This window comes from Anomaloglossus baeobatrachus, unplaced genomic scaffold (assembly GCF_048569485.1).
Source record: "Anomaloglossus baeobatrachus isolate aAnoBae1 unplaced genomic scaffold, aAnoBae1.hap1 Scaffold_187, whole genome shotgun sequence".
In the NCBI taxonomy this organism is placed as follows: domain Eukaryota; kingdom Metazoa; phylum Chordata; class Amphibia; order Anura; family Aromobatidae; genus Anomaloglossus; species Anomaloglossus baeobatrachus.
Window position 1 is genome coordinate 418,107 of NW_027441957.1, and position 13,422 is coordinate 431,528.

Consider the following 13,422-nt stretch of genomic DNA (forward strand, 5'->3'; position numbering starts at 1 on the left):
TGGAGGTAGTGCAACAAGAAGGCACTCATGTGTCTTGCGCAGCCATGCGGACCAAGTCCACGCTGTGTTTGTGGCATAGAGGTGCTAACCGTTCTTTCTTCCTCTGACATCTCCCCCCAACCTCTTTCAACTGAATTTTGACCAAGGTCTCCCTCATCCGCTGAGTCTTCCATGTCCATGGACAGTTCGTCCTCCATATCTTCATGTCCTCCTGCACCTTCCTCAACATCTCGCCTGCTACCATGCGCCCTTGTTGATCCCTGTCCCCCATGGTCCCATGCCTGCCGCGTTGGTGATGATGAACGTCTGGACCTTGGTGATGTTGTTGTGTCTTGCGCATATGAATCCTCCTGTAGTTCCTCCCCTTCCTGTTGTCCCACCCCCTGACTCCGAATAGTGTTTAGCGTGTGCTCCAGCATGTAAATGACTGTAATCGTCATGCTGATAATGGCATTGTCAGCGCTAAACATATTCGTCGCCATGTCGAAACTGTGCAGAACGGTGCATAGGTCCTTGATCTGAGATCACTCCATCAGGGTGATCTGCCCCACTTCTGCATCTCGTTGGCCCATCATGACGTATTGCACCAGGGCTCGCCGGTGCTGCCACAGTCGCTGTAACATGTGGAGAGTTGAATTCCAGCGTGTCGCCACATCGCATTTCAGGCGATGAACCGGCAGGCCGAAAGACTTCTGGAGCGATGCAAGTCGCTCAGCTGCGGCGGTTGAACGGCGGAAGTGAGCACTGCAGACAGTTTACGTGCCCTGGTCAGAAGGCCATCTAGGCCGGGATAGTGTGTTAAAAATTGCTGGACAACAAGGTTCAACACGTGAGCCATACAAGGCACGTGTGTCACCTTGCCCAGGCGAAGGGCCGCACCCAGGTTTGCAGCATTGTCGCACACGGCCTTACCAGGCTGCAGGTTGAGTGGAGACAACCATTTATTAAACTCGGACCGCAGAGCTGACCACAACTCCTCAGCTGTGTGACTCTTATTCCCAAGACATGTCAAGCTAAAGACCGCCTGATGCCGTTGCGCTCTGCTGCCAGCATAGTAATGAGGGGTGCGTGATTCCTTCTGCGCAGTGAGAACGCTGGTGGCCTGACCAGGCAGGCTTGGGGCGGAGGTGGAGGACCCAGATGAGGTGGAGGATGCAGAAGCAGTGGCGGAACTTGGACAGACAGAGGATTGACACACAAGTCGTGGGGACGGCAAGACTTGTGCAGCAGACCCTTCACCATCTATCAACATAGTTACCGAGTGCCCAGTCAGCGACATGTAACGTCCCTGTCCATGCTTACTGGTCCAAGTATCGGTGGTGAAATGCACCCGTTCACACACAGAGTTTCTCAAGGAAGCGGTGATGTTGTGTGCGACATGCTGGTGTAGCGCGGGCACACCTTTCTTAGAGAAGTAGTGGCGACTAGGCATCTGGTACTGGGGCACAGCGACAGACATAAGGTCTCTAAAATCCTGTGTGTCCACTAGGCGGAAAGGCAGCATTTCGGTAGCCAACAGCTTACAGAGGGATAGAGTCAACCTCTTAGCTTTGTCATGGGTCGGAGGAAGTGGCCTTTTATTTGACCACATCTGAGGGACAGAGATCTGGCTGCTGTGTGTAGACGGTGTTGAGTAGGGTGTCCCTGGAAAAATGCAGGTTTGTGAGGAAAGTGCAGGCGGAGACATGATGTTGCCTTCATCCAACGTAGGTGCTATCGATGTCTGAGAGAGCTGTACACACTCACTTGTTTCCCCTTCCAAACCAACTGACGACCTACCAAGCAAACTGCCTGTTGCGGTTACAGTGGTGGAAGTTTTGCGTGGAAAAACAGGTGTGACAGCTGTCCCCACAGTCCTAGAAGATGAAGAGCGCGCGGATGCACTGGAAGGGGCGGGCGGTGGATGGTTCGCTCCGCTAGGCCGCATTGCAGCACAGTGAGCTTCCCACCGGGACCTATGATATTTATTCATGTGACGATTCATGGAAGAAGTTGTCAAACTGCTGAGGTTTTGACCTCTACTAAGAGAATCATGACAAATTTTACATATCACATGATTTGGGCGATCTTTTTCTATGTCAAAAAAGGAACAGGCTAGGCAAGGCTTAGAGGCCATGCGACCTGTTGATGCACCCCGAATAATGCTCATAGGCAGAGTGGTGGCTGAGGATGCAGTTGTAGACGTGCTACCAGTGCTCCGACTCTGTCCAGGAAGGCGCAAGGTAATTTCGTCGTCGGTTGCATCCTCCTCCACCGCCTCTGTTGACCTCCTCGAGTGCCTGACTGGGGGTTGACAGTAGGTGGGATCTAGAACTTCATCATCAATTGTTGTGTTTGCACTACCCTCCCCCTCAGACCGAGCCTCTTCTTGCCCTGACCGAATATTTAAGTTGTCATCCCAATCGGGTATCTGCGTCTCATCTTCATCAGTATGTTCCTCATTGCCTATAACCACAGTTGTTGGAAAGGCAGCATTTTGGTAGCCAACAGTTTGCATTTTATGAAAGTCAACCTCCAAGCCATGTCATGCCCTTCTAAAAGCATGTATAACACAGCGAGGGGACTCCAACCACAGTCTCCCTCGTTGCCACTCACTGGGCCACACACACCCCACTTGACTGGCATCGGTTGAGCTCCCTTTTGAAAAAGAAAAAGATGCTTTGCATGAAGCACTCTCAAAAATACGCGTGCCTTTCCCGTCCCCTGGCTGACCCAGGGGAAGAAAAGTCCTCTGAGAGCCATGACTTGTTCATCTTGGTTCTTTTAGAGACACAGCGAGGGGACTCCAACCACAGTCTCCCTCGTTGCCACTCACTGGGCCACACACACCCCACTTGACTGGCATCGGTTGAGCTCCCTTTTGAAAAAGAAAAAGATGCTTTGCATGAAGCACTCTCAAAAATACGCGTGCCTTTCCCGTCCCCTGGCTGACCCAGGGGAAGAAAAGTCCTCTGAGAGCCATGACTTGTTCATCTTGGTTCTTTTAGAGACACAGCGAGGGGACTCCAACCACAGTCTCCCTCGTTGCCACTCACTGGGCCACACACACCCCACTTGACTGGCATCGGTTGAGCTCCCTTTTGAAAAAGAAAAAGATGCTTTGCATGAAGCACTCTCAAAAATACGCGTGCCTTTCCCGTCCCCTGGCTGACCCAGGGGAAGAAAAGTCCTCTGAGAGCCATGACTTGTTCATCTTGGTTCTTTTAGAGACACAGCGAGGGGACTCCAACCACAGTCTCCCTCGTTGCCACTCACTGGGCCACACACACCCCACTTGACTGGCATCGGTTGAGCTCCCTTTTGAAAAAGAAAAAGATGCTTTGCATGAAGCACTCTCAAAAATACGCGTGCCTTTCCCGTCCCCTGGCTGACCCAGGGGAAGAAAAGTCCTCTGAGAGCCATGACTTGTTCATCTTGGTTCTTTTAGAGACACAGCGAGGGGACTCCAACCACAGTCTCCCTCGTTTCCACTCACTGGGCCACACACACCCCACTTGACTGGCATCGGTTGAGCTCCCTTTTGAAAAAGAAAAAGATGCTTTGCATGAAGCACTCTCAAAAATACGCGTGCCTTTCCCGTCCCCTGGCTGACCCAGGGGAAGAAAAGTCCTCTGAGAGCCATGACTTGTTCATCTTGGTTCTTTTAGAGACACAGCGAGGGGACTCCAACCACAGTCTCCCTCGTTTCCACTCACTGGGCCACACACACCCCACTTGACTGGCATCGGTTGAGCTCCCTTTTGAAAAAGAAAAAGATGCTTTGCATGAAGCACTCTCAAAAATACGCGTGCCTTTCCCGTCCCCTGGCTGACCCAGGGGAAGAAAAGTCCTCTGAGAGCCATGACTTGTTCATCTTGGTTCTTTTAGAGACACAGCGAGGGGACTCCAACCACAGTCTCCCTCGTTGCCACTCACTGGGCCACACACACCCCACTTGACTGGCATCGGTTGAGCTCCCTTTTGAAAAAGAAAAAGATGCTTTGCATGAAGCACTCTCAAAAATACGCGTGCCTTTCCCGTCCCCTGGCTGACCCAGGGGAAGAAAAGTCCTCTGAGAGCCATGACTTGTTCATCTTGGTTCTTTTAGAGACACAGCGAGGGGACTCCAACCACAGTCTCCCTCGTTGCCACTCACTGGGCCACACACACCCCACTTGACTGGCATCGGTTGAGCTCCCTTTTGAAAAAGAAAAAGATGCTTTGCATGAAGCACTCTCAAAAATACGCGTGCCTTTCCCGTCCCCTGGCTGACCCAGGGGAAGAAAAGTCCTCTGAGAGCCATGACTTGTTCATCTTGGTTCTTTTAGAGACACAGCGAGGGGACTCCAACCACAGTCTCCCTCGTTGCCACTCACTGGGCCACACACACCCCACTTGACTGGCATCGGTTGAGCTCCCTTTTGAAAAAGAAAAAGATGCTTTGCATGAAGCACTCTCAAAAATACGCGTGCCTTTCCCGTCCCCTGGCTGACCCAGGGGAAGAAAAGTCCTCTGAGAGCCATGACTTGTTCATCTTGGTTCTTTTAGAGACACAGCGAGGGGACTCCAACCACAGTCTCCCTCGTTGCCACTCACTGGGCCACACACACCCCACTTGACTGGCATCGGTTGAGCTCCCTTTTGAAAAAGAAAAAGATGCTTTGCATGAAGCACTCTCAAAAATACGCGTGCCTTTCCCGTCCCCTGGCTGACCCAGGGGAAGAAAAGTCCTCTGAGAGCCATGACTTGTTCATCTTGGTTCTTTTAGAGACACAGCGAGGGGACTCCAACCACAGTCTCCCTCGTTGCCACTCACTGGGCCACACACACTCCACTTGACTGGCATCGGTTGAGCTCCCTTTTGAAAAAGAAAAAGATGCTTTGCATGAAGCACTCTCAAAAATACGCGTGCCTTTCCCGTCCCCTGGCTGACCCAGGGGAAGAAAAGTCCTCTGAGAGCCATGACTTGTTCATCTTGGTTCTTTTAGAGACACAGCGAGGGGACTCCAACCACAGTCTCCCTCGTTGCCACTCACTGGGCCACACACACCCCACTTGACTGGCATCGGTTGAGCTCCCTTTTGAAAAAGAAAAAGATGCTTTGCATGAAGCACTCTCAAAAATACGCGTGCCTTTCCCGTCCCCTGGCTGACCCAGGGGAAGAAAAGTCCTCTGAGAGCCATGACTTGTTCATCTTGGTTCTTTTAGAGACACAGCGAGGGGACTTCAACCACAGTCTCCCTCGTTGCCACTCACTGGGCCACACACACCCCACTTGACTGGCATCGGTTGAGCTCCCTTTTGAAAAAGAAAAAGATGCTTTGCATGAAGCACTCTCAAAAATACGCGTGCCTTTCCCGTCCCCTGGCTGACCCAGGGGAAGAAAAGTCCTCTGAGAGCCATGACTTGTTCATCTTGGTTCTTTTAGAGACACAGCGAGGGGACTCCAACCACAGTCTCCCTCGTTTCCACTCACTGGGCCACACACACCCCACTTGACTGGCATCGGTTGAGCTCCCTTTTGAAAAAGAAAAAGATGCTTTGCATGAAGCACTCTCAAAAATACGCGTGCCTTTCCCGTCCCCTGGCTGACCCAGGGGAAGAAAAGTCCTCTGAGAGCCATGACTTGTTCATCTTGGTTCTTTTAGAGACACAGCGAGGGGACTCCAACCACAGTCTCCCTCGTTGCCACTCACTGGGCCACACACACCCCACTTGACTGGCATCGGTTGAGCTCCCTTTTGAAAAAGAAAAAGATGCTTTGCATGAAGCACTCTCAAAAATACGCGTGCCTTTCCCGTCCCCTGGCTGACCCAGGGGAAGAAAAGTCCTCTGAGAGCCATGACTTGTTCATCTTGGTTCTTTTAGAGACACAGCGAGGGGACTCCAACCACAGTCTCCCTCGTTTCCACTCACTGGGCCACACACACCCCACTTGACTGGCATCGGTTGAGCTCCCTTTTGAAAAAGAAAAAGATGCTTTGCATGAAGCACTCTCAAAAATACGCGTGCCTTTCCCGTCCCCTGGCTGACCCAGGGGAAGAAAAGTCCTCTGAGAGCCATGACTTGTTCATCTTGGTTCTTTTAGAGACACAGCGAGGGGACTCCAACCACAGTCTCCCTCGTTTCCACTCACTGGGCCACACACACCCCACTTGACTGGCATCGGTTGAGCTCCCTTTTGAAAAAGAAAAAGATGCTTTGCATGAAGCACTCTCAAAAATACGCGTGCCTTTCCCGTCCCCTGGCTGACCCAGGGGAAGAAAAGTCCTCTGAGAGCCATGACTTGTTCATCTTGGTTCTTTTAGAGACACAGCGAGGGGACTCCAACCACAGTCTCCCTCGTTTCCACTCACTGGGCCACACACACCCCACTTGACTGGCATCGGTTGAGCTCCCTTTTGAAAAAGAAAAAGATGCTTTGCATGAAGCACTCTCAAAAATACGCGTGCCTTTCCCGTCCCCTGGCTGACCCAGGGGAAGAAAAGTCCTCTGAGAGCCATGTCCACATTGTCAGTGGACAGACACGTGTGCTTATCTGCCAGCAGACCCACAGCAGCACTGAAGACAGGTTCCGAGAGAACGCTGGCTGCAGGACACGACAAGATCCCCAAGACGTACGTGGCGAGCTCAGGCAATTTATCAAGATTGGAAGCCAAGAATGAGCAGGGCTCAAGTTGCACATTAATGGAATCGATGTTTCCTTGCATATACTCATATATCTGTGTGTCCTCCTCTTTTTCCTTGTCCAGCTGTTTTGTTTTCGCATGAGTATATGTCCTTGTCACTTTCCAATGTGTTTGAGTTGTTTGTCACCTTTAGGACACCTTTGAGGGTGTTTTCTAGGTGTTTTTCTGTGTTTGTGATTGCCTGCCATTGTTTCCTATTGGCTCGAGTTCGGTTCGTCGAACGTTCGACGAACCGAACTCGAACGGGAGGTCCGTTCGGCGAACCAACCTCGAGCCGAACCGCGACCGGTTCGCTCATCTCTAGTCATGATAACACTTGTACCATCTTTTCATTTAGATTCCACCTACAATTATTTACCGATTCCAGTTCTGAAATAGGCTTTCATGATCTACTCACTAGAATTCTCAAGTGCATAAGGTACTGAGACATATACATGTTCACACCATTATAAAGAACAAAGTATAAACATTGAGGTTTTTCTCACACCCATGTTCCTGTGTTCTTTGATATGATATGTGTTCATTTCCTTCACTATATAGGATTGCAAGTTTTCCATTTGTACCTTAATGGCAATGACGCTATACAATTGAACACATATCATCCTGTTATCCATATAGGTGTGTATTTACCTGCTTGACTATTTTTGGTTGTTTGATCCAGAATGTTTCTCCAGATAGGTCATGTGGAAATTTTCTTTCCTCAGTACAAATGTTTTCACTATGGCTTTGGAAAAATTTTTTGTATGTGCATCATGGTCATTTGACCCATTGTACTCTCAAGTAGCAATATATTGTACTGTTATGTTGTACTATGTACTAATTACGTGTTTATATGGTTTTGTAACCCTTTATGATCTTAGATAACTTTATCCTTGATAAAGACCTAAAAACAAGGTCGAAACGTTGGATGAATTATCCTTTTGCACAAATAAAGAATTTTCAGCATTCCAAGAGTTCTTTTCTTACGTTATTGATCACTATAGTGTGCCAGAGCTATTTCTATTGAATTGACTCTTATTTTTTCTGAGCACCTGCTATATACACAGTGACCCAGACATATTCAAGTTTCATTCAGAAGGCAGAGGGAAGCCTTAGCAGCTGAGCCTATATCTTGGCTTGTGAGCATTAGAACAGGCCGGCGATTACAGGGTAACATGAAAAATGTCCAGCTTGCATTATGACTAGAACATGACAATATCCTTTTAAGTACTAACCTATGATGCGTTCCTAAGCAGTTGATGTTATATGTTCTACATTTCATTTTCTGCATACTTTACAAGTAGTAGAATTTGCTTTGATATAGGCAACTGGATTTTCACAATGAAAAGGCAAAGGATAACGCCCGAAAAAGACGCCATACATTATGTCAGTGCCATCACTGACAAACCTGGATTGACCATGAAATACATCAATCCCCTTAAAGGTGAGTTAAAACAAGTTTTAACTAAATTGCCTTAATATTGTCATGCATTAGAATGACTGTCTTAGGTAATGATAAATATTTTCTACAGGAAGAGGAGTGTTTGCTGAAACTGAAATCGAAAAAGGGAGTTTTGTTGCAGAATATCGAGGCGAGCTCACGTATGCACTTACGATGGTAGACAACTACTCGAGATTTATGGTTGTGGTACAAGTCAAAGATCTAATGGCCCATACTGCAGCGAAGGTCTTCCAAGCACACTTATGCAGACCTCATGGCTACTCAGAGAGAGTCCTCACAGATCAAGGCACAGCCTTTGAAGCGGAAATCTTCAAGGACTTCTGCAGCTTTTACCGATGCAGGAAGATGCGCACTACACCCTACCATGCTCAAACCAATGGTTATCAACCTGCTCAGGACTTTACCCCATATTCCAGATGTGGCCTTACAAGTGATTTATAGAGGGGTAACAATACGTTGGGATCACCGGATCTAATCTCCCTTTTTATACACCCTAAAATCTTGTTTGCTTTAGAATAAACAATAACATCATAAAGGTATAGCAGTACCGTTTCAAAGTTTCGGTGTCCCAAGCAGCATTCCATCAGCCTCTGGAAGGTTCCTGGCAAATTGCACAGCTCGAAGGGCATGCTTTTGAACTCGCAGAGACCCATCGGGGTGGCAAAGGCGGTCTTCTCCCGGTCTGCCTCAGCAACGGACACTTGCCAATAGCGACTAGTGAGATCAAGGGTAGAAAAATAATTTGCAGTTCTCAATGCAGCTAGCTATTCCTCAATACAGGGGAGTGGTGCTGTCCTTCTTCTTTAACAGGACCAACGGAGCTGCCCAGAGGCTACAACTGTCACGGATAACCCCAGCCTCCTTCATGTTGCTCACATGTCCTTGGTACACTGGTAATGTGCAGGTAGTTTTGGCTTATATCTCTCTTTGATGGGTGGGTGTGCACTTGTGGGGATGTAGTGTTTGACCCCTTTTATTCTTCAAAAGTCTAGCGGATGTTTGCTGAAGACTTGCTCGTATTCTTGCACTAGCCTGTAGACCCCCTTCTTGTGATGTGAAGGTGTGGAGTCAGTGCCTACGTGTAATTCCTTACACCACTCCTCTGGCTGACTTGGTGAGCTGTCACTGAATGGGTGGGCTGAAGCAATGGTGGATGCTGCTGTTTGGATAGCATGTGTATCTACTGAGAACAGCTTATCAATGGTGGCAAATCGGAGCAGCTTAATCTCTTGCTCTCCGCAGTTCAACACTCTCATGGGCACTCTTCCCTTCCATATTAATGAATAAAACTATGATGTAAATAGCATATAGATACCCCACAAATGCAGATAAAAGTAGGTTATGGGAAAAGGGGGAAGAGAGAAACAGGAAAATAGTGGAATAAAGTATACCTTCCAGGTGGGAGAGGAAATGGCAGCACAGCCAGTGGAGGTGAAGCAAGGGGAGCCTGCAACTAAAGAGTTGAGAGCGTTATCACATGGTGACTGAGCCTGATTGTAACAGGAGCATAGAGGTGCCGATCCTGTCTTACCTGTGTTGGTGTAGAAGTGGGTGTCCTGTGGTGGAGTCAGCTATGTGCAGTGGTGGCCGTGGGTTCTTTTATGTGCGACCGTAGTAATAGCTGCGCCCACTTCCTGTATGGGAGTGGAATGCAGTGAGGGTAATGGAACGCACGCCTGCGCATTTGTGTTTAACGTCGCGCATGTGCAGAACGGAGAAAAGGCTGCGCTCACTTCCTAATGAAAGGGAGTGAGACGCATCTGGGAAGGGAAGGGAAAAGATTAGGGTTTGGGGATGATGAAAGGGCTTTCTACGGGCAAGGATGGCAAAGGGTGGCAGTGACGGAAAGTCAGGCAGCCTGTCCTGTCCTGTCCTGTCCGTCCGTCTTTTTGTATCATGAATTGGAAAGACTGCAAGGGGGAGGGGAGGTGCTTGTGTCCAAAAGGAGGAGTTATTCAGATTCATTGCAGTGGGCGGCGGCTGCAAAAAGCACCATTCTTCTTGTTTTTGCTCTGCAAAACAGCCTTTTCAAGGGTTGGCTTGGGTGACAAAATGTCTTCTGTAGGCGTGGGTTTGTCTCCCTCTCCCTAAGATGTGTCCGGTATAGGCCAGGGTGCCACTCAAGGCCGTAACCAATTCGGGTTATAGCTTCTCGGCCTTTTGGCTAAGATCAAGTGTAGTTTCGGAGGACGCTACCTTGGTCGGTACTGGAAGGTGCCTGGGATTGCACGTCTGCCGGCCTTGAGGAAGTGTGTGCGCCTTCTGGTGACACATAGCCCTCTTGTGCCTGGACGGTTCCCAGGCAACGGGAGGCGATCACCTTTGTTATTTTGAAGTCCTACTGATAAACAGAAAAAAAAAAAAATTAAATCTGTTCTTATCAGTTTAATATCTGATACGTCCCCTCTCTGGGGACCATATATTAAATGGATTTTTAGAACAAGGAGATGGAAAAAATCTTGCTCTGTCCACTCCACGCATTGACCTGGTATTGCAGTACCTCCAGGACCGGTGCACCCCTTCTTAACCCAGTTTCCAAAAGCAGAACTCAATTCACCTGATTCAAATGAGCCCCATTAGTGAATTGAAAGAAAGCAAAAACTTTATATGCACCTCAATTTGGCCAATTCACTTTTCACACTTTCACCCTTTTTTTTATCTTTCACACCTTTTACTTGCTTTATTGATGCAAAAAGCTGTGCCAAATAGCAAACTCATCTCCACTCAACTTGACCAACTCTGCTATGTCCCGTGCAGTATCTTATTCTCAGTCTTATCTAGATCATTTGCAATTGAATAGAATAGATCCCTTTTGGCTGCTTATGACTGTGTAAAATATGTAGTTTTACTGGACTGGGATGAGAGAATCCATTGAAGCATGGTGTAGGGATTGTGGTTCCTGTGTGCTAAGAAGAGAGGCTGGCACCAGCCAGAAAGCCCCATTGCAGCCAATAATCACTTAATAACTTTTTCAACTTGTCATCATATGGGAGGCCTTCCATTCCTTGTAGTAGTCTAGTTGCCCACCTTTGAACTGACTCTAACTTCTGAATGTCCTTATTAAAATGTGGAGCCCAAAACTGGTTCCCATATTCCAGATGTAGCCTTACAAGTGATTTATAGAGGTGTAACAATACGTTGGGATCACGGGATCTAATCTCCCTTTTTATACACCCTAAAATCTTGTCCCAAGCAGCATTCCATCAGCCTCTGGAAGGTTCCTGGCGCATTGCACAGCTCGAAGGGCATGCTTTTGAACTCGCAGAGACCCATAGGGGTGGCGAAGGCGGTCTTCTCCCGGTCTGCCTCAGCAACGGACACTTGCCAATAGTGACTAGTGAGATCAAGGGTAGAAAAATAATTTGCAGTTCTCAATGCAGCTAGCGATTCCTCAATACGGGGAGTGGTGCCGTCCTTCTTTTTTAACAGGATCAACAGAGCTGCCCAAAGGCTACAACTGTCACGGATAACCCCAGCCGCCTTCATGTTGCTCAACATGTCCTTGGTACACTGGCAATGTGAAGGTGGTATTGGCTTATAGCTCTCTTTGATGGGTGGGTGTGCACCTGTGGGGATGTGGTGGTGGACCCCTTTTATTCCCCCAAAATCTAGCGGGCTTCCCACCGGTAACCCGCTCCCCAGCTTGGATGGATGCTGAGGGAGCCCCTTTTGCCCGCAGGCTCTGGCCCTGGGAACTGTAGCCTTGGCGGTGACTGTGCTTCCCTCTACGGTGTGAGCTGTTGCCTTCAATCGGGTCTTGACTGCTGGGAAACCCTGGAGGTTCCTGTCGCTAACGGATTTGACCGGTTTTACGGCGACTCCTAGCCTGGTCGGGGTCCGTAGGCCCTGCCGGATGGTGCTGGCTTCTCTTCACTCCCCGATCTGGTACCGGCGGGCCACCGCCCATCCCCGGTCCGTACGGTTCACTCCAATCAGCCTCTCCTGCAGAAGGTCACCACCGTCTGCCAACCTTGCTGAGTGCCCGGGCCACACACACGGACACGGTCAGTCTCCTCTCCTCTTCACTTCTCTAACTCCAAAACTGATCTCTAATCTGACTCCTTTTCCCGCCTCCAGGACTGTGAACTCCTCGGTGGGTGGGATCAACCGCCTGGCCCACCCCCTGGTGTGGACATCAGCCCCTGGAGGAAGGCAACTAGGATTTGTGTTTAGCTTCGGTGTGCCTAGCCGGAGTGTAGAGCGTGTTGGTGTAGTACCTGTGACGACCTGGCTTGTCCAGGGCGCCACATTCCCCTATAGTAAAATGCAGACCGTCCGCGGGCTGCCCGTCCATCACCGGTTTTATTTTCACAACTGAAAAAGAATAAAACGGTAAAACATGTAAAAGCATCATAAACATTTTACAACGGTACAGCTTCCGCTCTTCTCCCACCCAAACAACCTGGCCCTGATGCTGCCCCTAAGAAGCGGGCAGCACCCCTTGACCCCAGTCCAGCACCAAGTTGCCCGAGCGGGTTCTGTCTCTTTCAGGGGGCCCACGTCCAAGGGGACCCCTGAACCCCCGGAGGATCGCCACCGGTTACGGTAGTGGCGGGCCTAGGCCATCCCTTTCCTCCAGGCCCATCCTCCCAAATCAGCCTCTCCGGAGGCGGTAACGGTGTCAAGCCAACAAACATTTTTATTTACATTGCACTAAGTTTGTGGTTGCCCTGCAAGTTCTCGGGCTTGTCCGTAAGCAGTTCCTTACGCAATGGTTGCACAGTCCCTACGGGGACAACAGTTGCCGGCAACGGCCGGTTTAATCACGGTTCAATCAGGTAAACTTCTTTGGTTGATCATCTTTACTTATCATTTAAAACTTTCAAACTGGTACACTCAACACATAAAGCCCCCCCCTTTTAAAGAGTAGTTTCCCTGTACCTAAGTGGGGGTCTACCTAGGTTGGGGCGAGTGGACCTTCGGGATCCGGTGTCAGTGGTGACAGGCAGTGGGGCAGAGGGAACAGTCAGTTCCTCCTCCCTGCTATCATGTGGGGCAGGCGGAGGCGTAGGGGAGCTGGGTACAGGTACATCCCTGGGCACTGGCTCGCGGTTAACCGTTTCCATCATTTCTTCATCCACGGGTTGTGGGAACAGTATCACTGGAAGGATCACCGCACCGTTCTGTGTAGGCCAGTCTGCTGGAAAATCACCCATCATGGTGTGGATTACCTCTTTTTCCTTCTCCACTGGACTGGGAACTGGAGCCTCATCCGCTACTCTCAATGCTGGTGGGCACTTCTTCAGGTGGTCTCGGGAAACCGTGGCCAAAGTCCCCCCCTGGTCACGGCTGATCTGGTAGGCCTTCCCATTC

General features: G+C 49.5%; 1 pseudogene; it reads left to right on the top strand.

Moving 5' to 3' along the window:
- Nucleotides 1-10,424: 10,424 nt before the first annotated feature.
- Nucleotides 10,425-10,631, top strand: LOC142260798 (U2 spliceosomal RNA; annotated as a pseudogene).
- Nucleotides 10,632-13,422: the final 2,791 nt, after the last annotated feature.